We start from the raw sequence: 17,824 nt of genomic DNA on the forward strand, positions 1-17,824 counted from the left end.
ACATACATACATACATATATATATATATATATATATATACATATACATATACATATATATATATATATATATATATATACATATACATATACAGAAGCCTCTAAGCAATGCAGGATAGTGGATCACCAGGACCAGGTTTGGACACTCTTGCATTAAACACTTTGGACAGTCTCATGTGAGATCACACTCAAGAGTACTGTGTGTGTTGGATATTACTATCAGCCACTACTATGTCAAATTCTAGCTCAATTTTAGCTCAGTATCTTGATGTACATAGCATAGACACTTGATGTGTCAATCACATCCAGTGATTGCTATGTTTTATTTATTCCAGGATTCATAATATTTTGGTAATAACAGGCACAGAATATTTTTGTCCACCTTCAGCTCAGCAGTGATCAATAAAAAAATGCAACTTTGCTTCTTTTATTCACTTTTTCCTCATATTTTCTCACTTTTCTTTAGTCAATACAAAATTATCTTTAATTATTCCTCGGTCATGGATGAGAAGTAAGAGCATGAACTCTGCTCTGCATTTGATATTTGTGATTGTGTGGCCACTAATTGTGCTACTCTGGTGCCTTCAAGGAGCTTTCTGAATGAATTAACTAATAGGCAACAAGCCAATTTCCATGCTGGGACAGGAATAATTTGCCATGCCATTATTTTAAAGAAAAATGCTTCCTTGAATGACACACACACTGATGTGAGAAGACGAAAGGAATCAGTGGGGGAGGGAGGGAGCGTGTAGACATGTATATGTGCAACAGAGGAGTGGAAGACGAGTCTCAGCAAAAAAATTAAAAATAAAAAAAGTTGAAATTTAACCAATAACATTGGAGTAACAGTTTGCACCTTTTTTATTGGGGTAGTATCTTACCAATTCTTTAGAGGTAAAAATCACTGAATGTAACACTTACAGTAAGTCAGAACAAAAAAATATATAAAACTTTATTTTTATCAGATAAATTATTTCTAATAATTTACACATATGAGAGAATGGATGGTGAGGATCCACAACTTCTCCTCCTCCACCATAACCCACAGCACTGGCTCCCCTCACGGCTGTGTGTTGAGCCCTCTCCTGTTCACTCTTCTCACTTATGACAACAAGTGGAAAAACAGTTATGTTGGTGCTAAGATGGTGTTTTTGGCACACCCCCTCCTCAGATGCCAGCGCTCTTCCTTATCACAGTCATGCCAAACTGGTTCTAAACCAGTCACCATCTTAGCACCAACACAACTGGCTTGTTCCACTTTGGAGTAAGCTGTTTGGGGGAATAATCAGCTTTGTGTTGTGCGTTTCCTTGACTGATGAAGCCTTCTGGATGGAAGGTGAAACGTTTCAGGAAAAAAAAAAAAAGAAACTGTCCAGATGACCTGACTGAAAAATTTTGGCATTTTGAGACTTTTGGGATTTAGCCGTTTTGCTGTTTTAATTTAAAATTGCACTACTTTTACACTTTTAGCTACCATTTTGTTCCTAACAGCATTCAGCTAGTTTTCTGGTTCTTTTAGATATAAACTTTTGGCATCTATAGCAAACTCCAGCAGCCATTCAGCTCAGCCTTTGTCTTTTGGAGAAAACACAGTTTCTCTTGTTTTAGGTTATATAAATGTAAATAAATAGATAATGTAGGTCAGATTTACTAAGGTTACATTAAAAAAGCTCAAATACTTTGTTATAACCCACCACACCATTGCATGGTTAATATTTAATAAACTTTAAAATGTTTGTCTTTTTCCATCAATGTAGCTATAAGTTGCAGAGAAGCGGTGAGACTGGGAATGAGACAGAAGGCATAAATATGCTACATGCTATCTTTGCTCAGGAGCCTTGCTGTTAACTGCAATTGGGAGTTGGAAAACACTTCTCCTTGCTCCTTTTTATTTGATTTCATCCTCCAATTCTTTTTATTTATTCTTTATAATTGTTTTCTGTTTTTATACACATGAACATGCAGAACTAGGAGTGCACCGCATGCACCAGACGGACAATATTTTGAGTCTCCAATGCATCAAAACCAATATCAGCTCTCAACAAATTAATTACAGCTCTTGCTGTGGCCTGTTTCTGTAATAAGTCTCTCAGGGAGCACAAGTGATGGACTGTACTGTGTCCTCTCCTTCCATTCACACAAAAGGTTGCTCATCCCTCGGCTGTGGTCTTTCACCACTTAATACAATCCACCACCACACCATTGCATGGGGAGAGTGGATGAACCTGTAAAACAATCACTTCCTCAATTGGCTTTGTGTCAAGGAGAATTAAGTCATGTTCCATAATGGGATCTGCACCACAGTTATGGCCCCCATGTGTGATGCACTGACACACTGTAGATGTAAAACGACTTGTTGGGTATCAGCATGTGGAGCTCTAATGTGGCCGGATATTGACATGATACAATGGCTTAGATGGCTCATGGTGCAGCAGCAGATAAACTTAGATCAGTCATCCGCCTGGCTATTTGCCCAACATTACAGTCAACCTGTGCAGCACAATGTTGTACAAACCACACTTTGTAAACAGGCTTAGTATAAAGCTGTACTCAGATGTAGTGGTGCTGGACTTGTTCCAGAGTACTGCTAAAAAACCTGCACATACTGTAACTTCCCAAACAAAACACAGTGAGCTCTACTGAAATCTGGAAGATAACCCCTCTCGCTGTCCACTTTTCTCTTTTCACAAGATAAAGGTGTCTGCAACGGCTTCAGGGTATATAAAGTACACAGCTGAAATTACTTATTCTCAAAAATAAAAACTATAAAATGTGTAAGGTCCTTGAATCTGACCTCCTCCATTTGTTTAAAAAAAAAAAAAAAAGCTTCTACAAAAACTCATGTAGTTTTCAGGAGCCCCTAAACTGTTTTAAAACCAAGTTTCAGTGAAAATATCTTGTGTTGGAGTTTAGCTGCCATGTTCTGAACATCATGAGGAAAATGAATTCCCTCCAGCTGTTCCGCAATGGATATCGTGTCATAAAAAAATCTAATAGGTTTATCAGTATTTTATATCTATAATTTATTTTTAAATTTTATATAACTTTTTTTCTTATTTTAAATAAATACCCATGCCTTGTTTGCTGTTTCAACTGCATTTTGTTGCAGTGTTTGAGCTTCACTGACAGGTTGGGCAGAGCTACTACAACATTTAAAGTTGTTTTCTGTGTTCTGTTTATAAAAACCCTACAAATGACCAAATAAAAAGATAACTTTGAAAAGACAGAGTTTCTGTGTGGACAATGTCTTATTTTTTAAATTAATTAATTAATTAATCAATTGTTTTTTTAACAATCCTCATTAAACTGAAAGCCCTGTACATTCAGAAAACAACAGTTCTGACTATGGCAAATAAAATGATAAAGTCTCTAAATTTTAGGTTATACCATACATGGTCTTTATGATATACGAAAGGCAAAGTTGTTTTTTGTTGTCAAATAACTTCCAGACTTGGGCACTCCGTATCAGGCCAGCCAGCTGGGCATGGATGAATGGTGAGAAACAACACATAGAGATTACGTGTGAAGAACAAGGAGAGAGCAGCAGCTCAGCTAAGCCACAGTTTGTAAACCACAACTGATTTACAACCGTGATTTTAAGGTGAGCAAAGTCATGCAAGCTTGTCAGCTCATGCTTTACTGAGAGGAAGTGAAGGGTTGGAACGAAAGGTAAAAGCAAATGATTACTGGCTATAAACTGGCTAATACACAAACACACTATCCTCCTAGCCTTCACCTATTAAATTTACAGTAACAATTTAGGAGGAAAAAAACTCCACTAAATATTTATTTCAATAAACAATAAAATTGGCTCCTTGCTTTCCACTTAAACCGTTAACCAAGTGACTCGACTGGCAGAGCGGGAGGAACTGTTCCTCACTCTAATCCACATGTAGCAGTGGCAAGATTTCTAATGCTCTATAAATTCAGGGCTTATCTCCAGACAGTGGCTAGTAAATGGTAAGCAATGCTATCAATCATGGAGCTCCCTGCTGTGTGATTCATAGTAATGTGTTTCCATTTAAAATTCCCTCAGGGCTGGAGGAGAGGGAGGAAAAGGAGAGACGAGGACAGCAAGTCTATAGGCATCAAATTCCCCACAACAATCAATATGGGGAGTTCAAACAGCCCACGACTTAGCCAGCCCAGGAAAAATAAATGTACTGAGGTAAAGAAAATACACTAAAGAGGAAGAAAAATGTGTTACAATGAAATGTAAGAAAAAACAAACGAATGGACAGATGGATGGACGGACAAACAGACAGACAGACATTTTTGGAGACAAGCCCTACTTCACTTTGGGGTCTGGTCCTCTACCAGAGGCTTGGGAGTTTGAAGGTTCTGTTCAGTAACATAGCTGTTCCTAGGACTGCACTCTTCTAGACAGAGATCTCTGAGGTTGTTCCTGGAATCTGTTGGAGCCACTCTTCCAGTTAATGGTCACAGCCCTGAGTGAGCCAGTGATCACTGGGACTACAGATGCTTTGACTCTCCAAATATTCTGTATTTTCTCATTCAGCCCTTAGTATTTCTCCTTTTTCTAGGGATCCTTCTTACTGATGTTAGTATTTTGGGACTGCTAGATCTATTGCCACGGTCTTCTTCTCTGACTTGTTGACCAATGTCCCCTTGGTCAGCCATCACCAGCATGTTGATCTTTTTCTGGAAGTCCTACAGTGCATTTAGTTCTTAGTGACTTGTGTGGTATAGTGGAGCCCAGCCTCTTTTGTTCTTGTATTGAGGACTTGTTCTTGTGGTGCCATGCTTAGTGTCTATGTGCTGTCCTTCAGTCCAGCCCTTTCTAACCACTGGAATGATTTGTTAATATCAGCCACTTCCTCATTCTGAGTAGTACATACCATTCAGGGGTTTATCTTTCCATGAGGGTTTCTCTTGCTCCTCTTCTTCAACATTGGGATTCTGCTGCTGCATTAATCGTTCAATCATCAGTTCATCATTGGGGACTTTCCTCCTGATGTACTGCAAGATCTTAGTTGTTCCATCCTGTATAGTGGCTCTGATGCTCACTAGTCCACCACCTCCCTTCTTTATTTTATTGTCTCATGGTGCTGGAGTTGGCATTAAACCCTTCAGGCTTTGTGAGGAGCTTTTACCTCGATCTCAGTGGACTCTATCTCTTCCTTTGGGAATGTGAGGACTGGCACCGCAAAAAGACTTGTATTTTGTATTTGGACAAAGGACAAATGAGTGAGCTGCTAATGCAAGGGAACCAAGCACAGTAGTTGATCCAAGGTCAGACGGTCCTGATCATGAAAGCCCCACAGAGAGGGGCAATTCCATCCAACTACCAAGCAAACACACACACGCGCGCGCGCACGCACGCACACACACACACACACACACACACACACACACACTGTGGAAGGAAAGTTTCAGGAGTGATTAGTGACAAAAGGGTGGTAGCAAAAGTGGATCAGTGGATCTTTTCTTTCTTAGACTGTTCTATTTTTACCTTAGATATTGTAGTGTGCAAAATTCCCAGTAAATCAGCATTGTTTATGTTTTTTTTTATTATTATTTTATTTAGACCAGTCCTCCTTCAGGTACCAACAACTACAGTATGTTTTATTTAAAGTTAAATAAATCCACTTGCTTTCCCATTATGATGCCAAGATTGAACTTTATCATCTTTACATGCCTAAAGGCATTGAGTTGCTGCCATGTGAATAGGTGTTTAGCTATTTAAGTTAACAAGCAATTGAACAAATGCAGCTAATGAAGTGTGCGGTGAGTGAATCTCTACATAGAATACAGTAATCCCTCGTTTATTGCGGGGGATCCGTACACTGAAGACCCGCGATAAGTGAAAAAACGCGAAGCAGGAATATTAGTACAATTAGTAGTTTATTTTTAATATATATATACACAGTAATATATATATATATATATATATATATATATATATACACAGTAATATATATATATATATATATATATATATATATATATATATTATTAAGGCATTTTAAACCCTTTCCACACTCAGTATTGAAATATTTTAACCAAAGTAAGTTGTTTCTAAACTCTAAATGCTTGAAAAGGGCACAGCATGTCATGAACTCAGCTCTGTGCCATGGCTGCTCTCTGCGCTCTTGGTCACGCCCACTTCTCAGCTGCAGAATGGAGATCAAAGGAGGAAGGAGGAGGAGCAGGAAGAAGTTTCTCCTGCAGTGTGGACTGCATACTGTGCAACAGGTGCTAAATATTTTTAAATAATTTATTTTAAATACAAAAATTCCATGCTGATCGTGCGACTCATTCATCAATCAGCCAATTGTGTGTCATGTCCAATCTTATTTCGAAAAACCGCGATAGAGCGAGTCGGTGAAAAACTAATTGTGAAGTAGCGAGGGTCTACTGTATGTATATATATATAAACACTATATTATTCGTCATGCATAAAATGTGATGTTAAAGTTTAAAATATCAAGATTACAGTCAACCAATGTTTTATACATGTTAACATCACTGTAGACTTTTATGATGACCATTTATTCAAAAGTCTGTCTTTCTAAAAGTTTATTATTCTAATTGTACTACATCTCATTAGTATAGTCATCATATTATTTGTTGAACATGGAAATATTTTTTATGTTTCAAATATGCTTTTGACTGATAAATCCCAGAAAACACCCAAGTAAATGTACAGTATCCAAAAAAAAAAAAAGCTCACCTCTTTTCATTATTTGAGAGCATGCATATCATGTCAGGACACAATAAAAATGATGGAGTTTTACCAGGTTTTAAAATCATTCAAATCCAACTTCATTCACGCCAACACACAATGGATTAGATCATAATATTATTTCCTAAACAAAACTAAGCGAAAATAGAAAAGCTCGGGTGAAAGGCTAAGTCAACCCTATGATCCAGCGGCTTGTAGAAACTTCTTTAGCAGTAAAAACTCAGTAGTGGATTTGTCCGGTCCTCTAGACGCATAAATTATTATTTTTTTTTAATTGTTGAATCGTTTCGTCTTTTGGATAAAAGACTTTGTCAGTTTAAGGAGCTGCCTCATATTGGAGGCCATAATCATGTTTTTAAATGTCGTGCCAATCTGCCAGACTCCCCATCTCTTAGCGTTATTAAAAAAGTAGTAAAGCTTCTCTAACCTAAACCTTCTCATAGTGGATCAACTGGTGGATCCACTATGAGAAGGTACTATTTATATGACTGAGTTTAGTGCAGCTCCTCAGGTCTGACAAAGTCTTTTGGATGAACGACAAATCGTTTCAACATTTTTTTAAATTAATTTATTTTTTAAAACTTCCAGAGGACATGATTCAACATTGTTAGATTTTTCTACCTGGATTATTGAGCATGCATCAGGATAGTAGTGGATTTATGTTGAACTTTATCCGTTTTTCAAATAGCTATTTATGATTTTTGGCCCTCTCTTCTTTTAAACATTACTTCAGTTCATTAATGTTTCTAGACATTTGTTTTTGCTCTATTAATGTCCCAGTAATTACTGAAAACCTAGTTTAAATCTGCCTGTCTTCATGTCTATAGTTTTCTCCAGAAGATTAAAATGTAAACCTGGGAGGGTTGAAAAGGAGGGTACAACGTTGATCCTAATGCTTACAATGTTGGAGCTGGTGGACAACAAACAATAGACAAATACATTTTTGCAAGGCTTTTACACAGAAATGTTATTGTGAATTTCTGAAACACAAGTACATGACTTGTCAGTTGCAAACACCTAAAACTCAATATGACTACAATTAGAAATTGGGCTATTTTTTTGTATTTTGAATTGTAACCTAGTCTCCAACATACCAGAGACACAACATTTAGAAAAACAAATTGTCCTTTTTTTATGCCAGCAAGACAGATTAAAAACTGTTTAGATTAAATATATCAATCATCTCACTAGTGGATGTGCTATGTAGTTCAAGTAAAATTTGTTAAATTTGGCCCAGAGAGCACCACGCTGAAGTAAAACAAGTACAGTTTTGTTTTTGTTTTTTGTTTTTTCCTATGGAGAGGAGCATTTGGAATAACTCACTGAGGAACTGAAAATAAATCTAATGAACCAAATTCTCCCATTTGTTGTTCATACTTCGTTTTTGAATATCTGTTTCTATAAATCCCTTCATAATTTTGCTATTTTTTTAATAACACCAAGTTATGAGGAGTCTTATAGATCAGCACATTATTGAAAACGTGATTATTGCCTCTAATATTGGATTTTAATATTATTAAACTGAGGATCTCAGAATGGGAGATATAAAAGAAGTGGAGATGTGATGCAATCTGCTGGTGTGTAAAAGTTTTTACACTTAGATAAAATATGCAACTTCTTGAAAATTGTACCGGAGCTGTTTTTGTGCAAGTAAGCAGGGCTACGTTCACACTACAGGCAGAAGTGGCAAATTCTATATGTCACAATATATCATGATCTGTCCTTAGTTTGAACCCAAGTGCACGCAGGACTCTGAGGATTCAGTAATAAAATATATATATATTTATTTAAACAACACAAAACAATGGCTGACGTGGCAGCAAAATGTACATTTAAGGACGAGACGACTAGGAGGGAGAACAGGACATGATGCCAAAAGGGACAATCCTTGCACAGGAGAACCATAACCAAACGCAGAATATAAGGACACGCTAACGAGGGAATAAACACGAACACCTGGTGTTGGAGAGGAGCTAATTATGTGAGGGAGAAACAGCAGAGAGCAGGAACAGACCACAAGAGGGACACACACACACTGGAACACAATCCTCACAGAGTACATACTGCGTTTTGTTTTTCATGACAGTCTGAACATCAAAAATCTTTTTTTTTTTAAATCCAACCCAAGCCACTTTCATATAAGGTACTCAATCAGATACATATTTAGTGTTTTCAAACCAATCTGTCTGAACTTTCATGTCACGTTTTATTCCATTTTTTCTTTTTTTTTTTACCCGTTATTTATCCAGGTAGTCTCATTGAGTCACAAGAACTCATTTTCAAGAAAGACCTGTTTAGGGAGCAGATGGTGGGGGTTAGGGACCTTGCTCATGGGCCCAGAGTGGGGCAAATGTGGGTGGAGGCAGGTGTGGGTGTTTCACCTTTTCCACCCATATTTTGATGTTGACGGTACCGGGAGTTGAACCTGCAATTTTCCAATCACAGGCCCATCTTCTAACCTCTGCGCCACCACTTCCCCACATTTACAGATTTACACAACTGAAGAAAATGTATGTAGATATTTATATTATAGAAATCAATGTCATGCAAAGAAAGCACAGAACTTTGCACTTTCCAGGTTTAAATTTGTAAAACTCCTCTGAAGTGAAGTAAAATGTCTTTATCTACAAAAAAAAACAAACAAAAAAAAAAAAAACAATTACAGTTGCTTTATTTTATTCTTATCTTTTTTTTTTTCATGTTTATATTTGCCATATCCTGGACAACTGAGAATTTCTTAGATGACACCATATGATACCAACATTAGAATGGGGTTGTATTAACACTAACATGATGGGATCAGTACTTTGAATTTGTTACTCTTCTTTATAGTACTTTTTGAATGTTACACCCATTCCAGAAGTGTCACTGGAGTGGTGTAGGCAGGAATTTAACTTGCACATCTTATTATTTTCAAGGTTTAACTAAAGCAGATACAACACTGACGTCTCTCAACATACAAACAATATTTTCAAAAGCAGTTTAAAATGTCTCATAAAAGGCGATGTGCATTTATTCAAGGAATGCTCAGTTGAAAATGGAAAATCCAATCAGGGAAGAAGCACTTCTCTAGATTTAAAGTAGTTTTGGTAAAATGTTTTACAGCAAATTTTTAGAGTTGCCAAGAGTATTTAGGTTTAATAAGGCCTGACAGCAGTGTTGGAGGAAGCAGTAATTATCTTTCTCTAAACAATACATCTCCAGTTGCACTATTGATCATTTTCCTTTCTCGCTTGTCCCTAGAGAGAGGACAGGTTGGTTCGCATTGAGGCTGTTAGCAGACTAACCTACCAGTAGGTTTTGTCTTATTTTATCTGGAGTTCATGCAACTAAAACTAATTGGTTATGATCCAAATAAAATGCCAACGATTTATTGTATCATAAAGTGATAGTTAAGACTGCTCAGTGGGAAGTTATCTAAAACCACTCTGTCTCACTATTTTATCACATTTTGTGCAAATTATTTTCGTTAAACACTGACATTTCTGATTTCACATAATAAATATTGTTACTTATCTTGAAGACTGTGTTGGTCTGCAATCTGTAACAAGTAATACTGCACGTAAAACCTGCATTGCACAATGAAATGTGGTAAAACTGACAAGGCAGTAAAACAAACAAAAAGAAGTGGTTCAAGCATGCACATTTTATAATTCCATATTTTTCCATCATGTAGTTATTTATAAACTGTCATGACAGTAAACGCCTAATGCATAATTGGTGGCAGTGTAAAGACATAAATTAATATTGTTTTTGTTTGAACTGCTATACAATTTTAAAGATTTGAGTTTCAAAAAGGTAGGTATCTGCTTTGAAACACGCTTTACTCTAACCAGCTGTTTTCGAATCCCCCATGAGAACACCTGTCTGATATTCCAAACAGATCATGCTCTGACTACCATCTAATGCAGATAAAACTTTGACTACTGATAAAACCCCAGTGTCTCCTGTAAAAACAAACAAAAAAAAAAAAAAAACTAATCTGTCATTTTAATCCATCCATCTATCCAGTTTGTGCAACCACTTGATGGAGTTTATAGTCACAGGAAACTAGTGCCTATTTCCAGGAGGTGATGGGTGCATATTGAACATGTCACCAATCCACCACAGGCCAACATACAGAAATACAACCTTGCACACACACCTTGGCCCAATCAAGTCACCAATTACTGTTACATTCTTAACTTTAGGCTATAGGAGGAAACCAGAGAAACACTGAAACACCATACAGAAAGGTCAGCACTTACAACGTCCACAGCAAGGCCAGTAAGCTCAAAAAACAATCAGAACAAATATTTAACCAAAGAGAAATTTACACATTCAAAACCCTGCAACAGATATGTTTCTAATTCCATTGAGAAGGATTCTGATGAATAGATAATTTCTTAAACTGTGGAACCCCCTAGTTCTCTACGTGGGACAGGGCCATGCAGGGGGTGAGGAACTAATGTCGCTGTTTTTTTTTTTTTTCTTCTCCCCAGGCCAGAAATGTAAAGTTTTTAACAGAATACCCAGAAAATACATACTAGATTGAACATAATTCAAGACCAGGTTAAATTAAAAGTGTTTCTTTACAATGGAAATATTCAACAATGTGCACAGAGTGGAACTTGAACCCTGGGGCGTAAGGAAAAGGTTCAGTATACTTAACTCAAGGTATGGTGAGTAATGATGATTTCTTTCTTACAGGTGGGGTTATGGATTGTCGAAGGAGCAGGGGATCCAACGGTTCCAGTAAACAAAGAAAGACGTCTGGGGTGAGTCCCAGGTTGAGGTAGGCATGTAGTTGGAAGGTGAGTAGACAGCTGAGGAGGTCACAAGGAAGCTCAAGGTCATACAGGAGGAGCTCAAGAACAAGTAGGCAGCAGAAGTAAATACTGAAACACGTAAGAACACAAGATAAGTCTTATCTATCACAATATACTGCAAAGGTGGCTAGAAGCACAACTGCCAGAAGGCATGTAATGCTCCAGTGGTGAAGGGAGGTCTTCTTCAGCCCTTTGTATTGTTGCAGCTCATCAAGGAGATGGTCCACAGGCGTGGCTTGTTGGTACCATCTCGTGACTGCAGGACACTGAGAGAACTAAACTTTCACAAGAAGATGTGGCAGGCGAAACTAATGCTGCAACTAAACTACAAAGTACTTTAGAGATGCACAGAACTACTAAAAGCTATTATTTCTATTACTATAATTATTATTTTCCTTAACACTTTACAATAGAAGTTTCCATTTTCCCATTTTTTGTAGTTTATACTTTTCTTCTCTGGGTTTGTGGTTCACTCTGACTCTGTCTCCATGCTGTGCTTGCCAGATTATGAATAAATTAAATACACTATCTCATCAGAGTTACTGATTTTTAATTAACACTGGAGCCAGCCTCGTTCCATCCATTAAGCAGATGATAAGTGTCACACCAACAGTCAATACCAGTTATCAAGTTTTGACAATAACATACCTGTATCTGATTTTTATTGCAAAATACTTCAAAATAAATGTCTCATTTAAATATTATACCCTAAAATTAAATGTGTGGATTTTAGTGTGCTTCAAGGACTGAGGGCTGCACTGAGCTCACAGAGACTGCAGCATGCAATGATCTGGGACCAAAAGTTTGTGAACAGAATTTGTGTAAAAGCTTTTATTTTCAAAATAAGTTTGAATATGTTTCTACCAAATATGTAAACTTTTACAAATACTGTTTTTTTTTTCATTTCTACCCATTTTCTTTGTAAACATACAGTAAATGTATTTGTGAATTTTATTTTAAACAAAAAGTTTGACCAGTTGAACCAACTCTTTTACAACAGTGTATAGATCATAAAAGATGACAAATGAGCTCCAACAAACTTTGATGTTGTACAAGCTCACTCTTAGACATTCGAGCTACTATTTTTGTTATTATTATTTATTATTATTATTTTAATTGCGTTCTAATGATAATTCTAAGTTGTAGTTTTAATATTTATTTTATTTGTTTAGGGGAAAAAAAATTACATTTTACAATTTATTGAAGTTTGACTGTGTGATTTTGTTGGGATATTGTTAGGGGCTGTAAATCATAAACCTAAGCATGCAGTTTAAAGGTCACAGTAAATTCCAGAAATGAGAAAACAAGCTGCATAGAGTTGAGAAGTTAACAATTCTTTCTTAGTTTCTATTTTCAACTGTAAAATAACAATAATAAAAAAAAAAAAACTAAAAAAAAAACTATGTAGACCTAAATCCAAAGATGATATCCCAACTTCCATCAAGCAATACATTTCTTAAAAGCCCACATATGACAGCAGTATAGAAAAAGCCTTGCACATCTTTGGTGCCCTTTGCATTTGTTGTGCCGCTCCAAAGTTTCCAGTGTCACCCATCTAGCTACCCTATTATTTTAATTACTTCTTTATTTTTTTCTGGAGGCACACCTGCCACTACAGAGAACATTGGGTAACACCTCCATAAATCTGCAAGACCATAGGCTAATAGAAGCAACAAATGGTGCCAATTCTCTGTTACAGGGAAGTAGTTCATTAGGGAAGGTTGTCATGAGCAACTTTGCTAATGCACATTTAAACTGATAATTTATATCTTGGCTGTATGTGCAACTTATCTCCATTGAAAGATGACAGCATCTACAGTATTGGCCTAAGGTCAGCTGCATTTTTCATACTGATCATTGTATATTCATCATTCCTTTATACGACATACAACATACAGATTATCTTCAAAGCATATTACAGTTGAAGTCTTCAGAACTAGAAATACCTCTTTCTTTTCATCGTTGGGACCTGTGCTTGGTTATTCCAAAGAGACACTCATCTTGAGTCTACAATAGATGTCTGACTGAACACAGAGTACATAAATTGTTCTGCAAGTACCATTATCATATTGAAATGCTTTCAAATACTTCTTGTAAGCAAGCTTGTTAGAATTATTTATGAAGTTACACAATTCACTAGCATACTATTAGCATGCCCAAGTTAGTGAAAAAGCATGACTTTTATTAAGCATGACATATTCTTTCTTTTAACAGTGTAATGATCTCTGATGGCACAAAGATTGTGGCCATCAGATGCTATGTCTATCACTGTTGTCGTGTACATGTTATAGAATTTGTAAGTTATGAATTATTAATAATTCTTCAACTATCTACTCTCAGAGCACCACCTTCAAAATAAGAATATATATATATATATATATATATATATATATATATATATATATATAAATTTTTGATTTATGCAGATTTCTGTCTCATAAATTATCTTTCTCTTTTGACCTTAATTGATTTAAATTTGTACAGTTAATATATATATTTTTAATTAGTTTATTTTATTTTTTTTAATGAATGAAAATGATAAGTTATGGCAAATTATAAATAATTAATAAAGTTCCAAAAAGGTCTAAAACATTTAAATTATGATGGAATAAAGTCTAGGTGCTCTATGAACAACCAGCAGTACACTGATGTACCCCGTCACTGAGAGATTTAATAGTGAATGCTTGCAGTTTTTGAGATTAGTGCTTTTTTTGTCCTCTGTCATGGAGCGAAAAGACAGAACTTGAAATACACGCTGCACATCTGTGCATATTGTGAGTGCGATGACTTGAAAAATGAGTGAGCTGCCAACTTCCATTTTGGTGTGTGGCTGCATTTAGGCTGTTGCTAGTTTTTGTGGCCAAAACATGACCAAATTACATATATCCATCCATCCATCTATCCATCCATCCATCCATCCATCCATCCATCCATCCATTATCTTTACCCGCTTCTTCCTTTTAGGGTTGCGGGGGACACTGGTGCCCATGTCCAGCCATCATTGTGCGAGAGGCGTGGTACATCCTGGACAGGTCTCAAGTCCATCACAGGGACACAAGGGGCCGAGCTGGTGCAGGGGCAGGGTAGCCGACTCGGGACCTGAAGGTCCTGTGTTCGATCCCCAGTCATTGCACATCTCGTGATGTCTCTGAGCAGGACACCCCATCCCCAGTTTCTCCCTCGGCGCCTCCAAAGGCTGTCCACTGATCCGCCTGGTGGTGGATGGTTAAATGCAGAGAGCCAATTTCGCCATTGTATGGGAACATACAATGCTGATAATACATACACATTAGTATTATTAACATAGAGACAAATGAGACAAACAAATATTCACTCTCTCACTCACACCTAGGGACAGTTTAGAGTAACCAATCAGCCTAGCATGCATGTTTTTCGTCTGTGGGAGGAAAACTGATTGGGTGATTGATGGATGAGCTGCACAATCAGCATGAAATTCGTATTTAAAATAAATAATTTAATATAATTTAGCACCTGCTGCAGATTTGTGAAGCCCATTCTGCAGGATAAACTTCCTGCTGCAGCTGATCAGCTGTTTCCATGCAGAGCGTAGAAGTGGAAGTGGCAAAGAGCGCTTGCATGTGGCTGAGAGCAGCGGAGGCAGGGAGCTGAAATCAATTTCAATGGGGGTAAAGCTCGACCTGTCATTCTATGTTTGTTTGTTTCTCCTTCTTGTTCTCTCAAACACCAGCTGGTCAAAGAAGATGGACATTCATCCTGGGCCTGTTTCTGCTGGACGTTTCACCTGTTAAAATAGAGTTTTTCCTTTCCACTGTTACCTTTGTGCTTGCTCATGATGGGACAATATGAAGATTCAACACAATCTGCTGTCTTCTTTAGATAGATAAATTTTACTAATTGGCTTTTATAATGCATTTGATTGTTTTTGTTCAGTGCCCTGAGATGACTTCTGTTGTGATTTGGAGCTATAGAAATAAACAGAAATTAACTGATTTAAACTTTTAAAATTAGACCATGCATACTGTGAAAATGGGACTAAAGTGTATGCTGTAATGAGCCTCAGAACACATCCGATCAAGTGGAAGCTAAATGCTGGCCTGGTGAGCTAGTATTACTCTGGTGTTAGTGATACCAAGTGCTGTATTCATTCCAGCTAAACTAATACCTAATTGCTATTTAAGCAATTCAGAACTTTGAAGCACATCTCTGCAAGCTATGTTGAAATTAAAAAGTTTTTGCGCACCTGAGTGGATCATCAGCTGCAGCAGCTGTGCCACAAACAGATTCTGTCAAATCAGACACTAAATGTCTTGTTAGCAGTAATATGTTTCTGGGAAAGCTGCACAACATGGTGAGAGAAAATATATATTGAGCTCCTACATGTATCTACATATTTTGACTACAGCATGTAACAATTTGGGATGCATTCATTTGCAATCTGTCAATTTAAATCCTATAATGAAATTGTAGTTGCTCTAAGAAATGATGTCTGACTGTTTGCTTACTCACCGTTGTGTTTTAATTGTACTACTTTATGAAATTTACTGTTAAAGCCCAGCATATATTTTTAGGAGTTTAGCAGTGGTTGCTGGGGATTATTGTAACAGAAATAGGTGTATGTTTTTCAGTTTGTGTTAAGACAGGTTATCCCTTTTGGTTGTTCTGTTTATTGTTGTTGGCATTTATGTTGAATGACTGTTAAAAAAAAAGAACAAAAAAAAAAGTGATTATCTGATAAATGAAACGAGGAAAGCACTTAGTGTTTAACGTCAGATTTGTGAAATTGAACATGAAGAAACATAATTTGCACACGACTTTGGAGTGTCTTTAAAACACATTTTGGAAGTTGAACTGCCTTATGGTTTAAGCTGAAGAAGAAGCACTTGTAGTCACAATCAGGCACTGCATTTTATGTTAGTAATTGTAGCTGTCTAGTCTAGAGCAGGTGATAGAACCTGGGACGATAATACAGCGTAATTCAATTCAACCTTTATTTATACAGGTTAGTCTCACTGAGTCATGAGGACTCATTTAGAAGATATAATAATAATAATAATAATAATAATAATAATAATATGTATTATTATTATTATTATTATTATTATTATTATCAGTTTAGATGTTTGGGTCAATATAACAAATACTGAGCATAACATTGAATTTCTTGGATCAGTTTTCCTCTCAGATTTGTGACGTTTCCTGCCTTGGTGGACCCCACTCAGGAAGGAGGTTAAGGAGCATTAAGTGTAGAACCACTAGACTGAGGAACAGCTTCTACCCTGAGGCTGTTAGACTCATGAATCTCTAACTAGAATAATCACTGTGAAAAACCATATCATGTTGCTGCTGATCTGTTTCAATGTTGATGTGTTCATGCGTGCACATCTGCTCACAGACTCATTTTCATGTTTTGTGCTGATGTTCAATGTTTTATGTTATGAGTTCTTAGTGTATATTTAGTTGATGTTTTTCTTAGTTCATATCTTAGATGTTATTACTGTTTTTCTTATACATTTTATTGTTGGATGTAACTGGGACCTTGTGTACATAATTTCGCTCCACCACATGTACCACATGAGGTGCGAATGACAATAAAGAAACTCTGACTCTGACTTGGTGGCAGTAACTATAGACACAATAGACTCAACATAATTTGAGGCTCATTCTCCTTGTTTCTATAATTGTTACTGTGGTTGGTCATTCATCAATTTGCTTTATTTCATAACTTCTGTTGATCATCATCAAACAAACAATGGGAAGTTTGTTTATTGAACAGAATTGATAAAGTTTGTTTGCTGAAAAAGATTTCTAAACATCCTCCAACTGAACGAGAATGCTTATCAACAGTCAAGAAGCAAAAGATAGCACAGAGCAGAAACCTCTGACCATCAGTTTCAGTCTCTATACCTTCTTTCTCAAGAGATCAATTATCCACTAGCAAATGCTCTGAAGATTTCCTATATCTGTCCAGTGAATTAATAAACAAATATGAGGGTTTTGCAATAAGCTCTAAAATTTCAGAGTCAGAGTCAGGGGTTATTTAATGTCATTCGCATCACATGTGGTACATGTAGTGGAACAAAATTGTGTACACAGTTACATCATATAATAGCAAAACTATAAAGTGTAAAAAGAAACAGTAAATAAGGATCTGATATTAAAATAAAATAAAATAATAAAATTCTAGAATTGTGCCGCTCAAGGTGGCTGCATGTTGGAGCAGCTCTGTTACTTTCATTCTGAGATTTTGCTTTTGGAAACTTCAGTTCCTGTTTTTCTTGATGTAAATTTCCTTTTTTGGATTATTGTTTCTTCTGGTATCAGACGCTGTG

This window comes from Nematolebias whitei, chromosome 3, assembly GCF_014905685.2.
Source record: "Nematolebias whitei isolate Nwh7 chromosome 3, NemWhi1, whole genome shotgun sequence".
Lineage (NCBI taxonomy): Eukaryota > Metazoa > Chordata > Actinopteri > Cyprinodontiformes > Rivulidae > Nematolebias > Nematolebias whitei.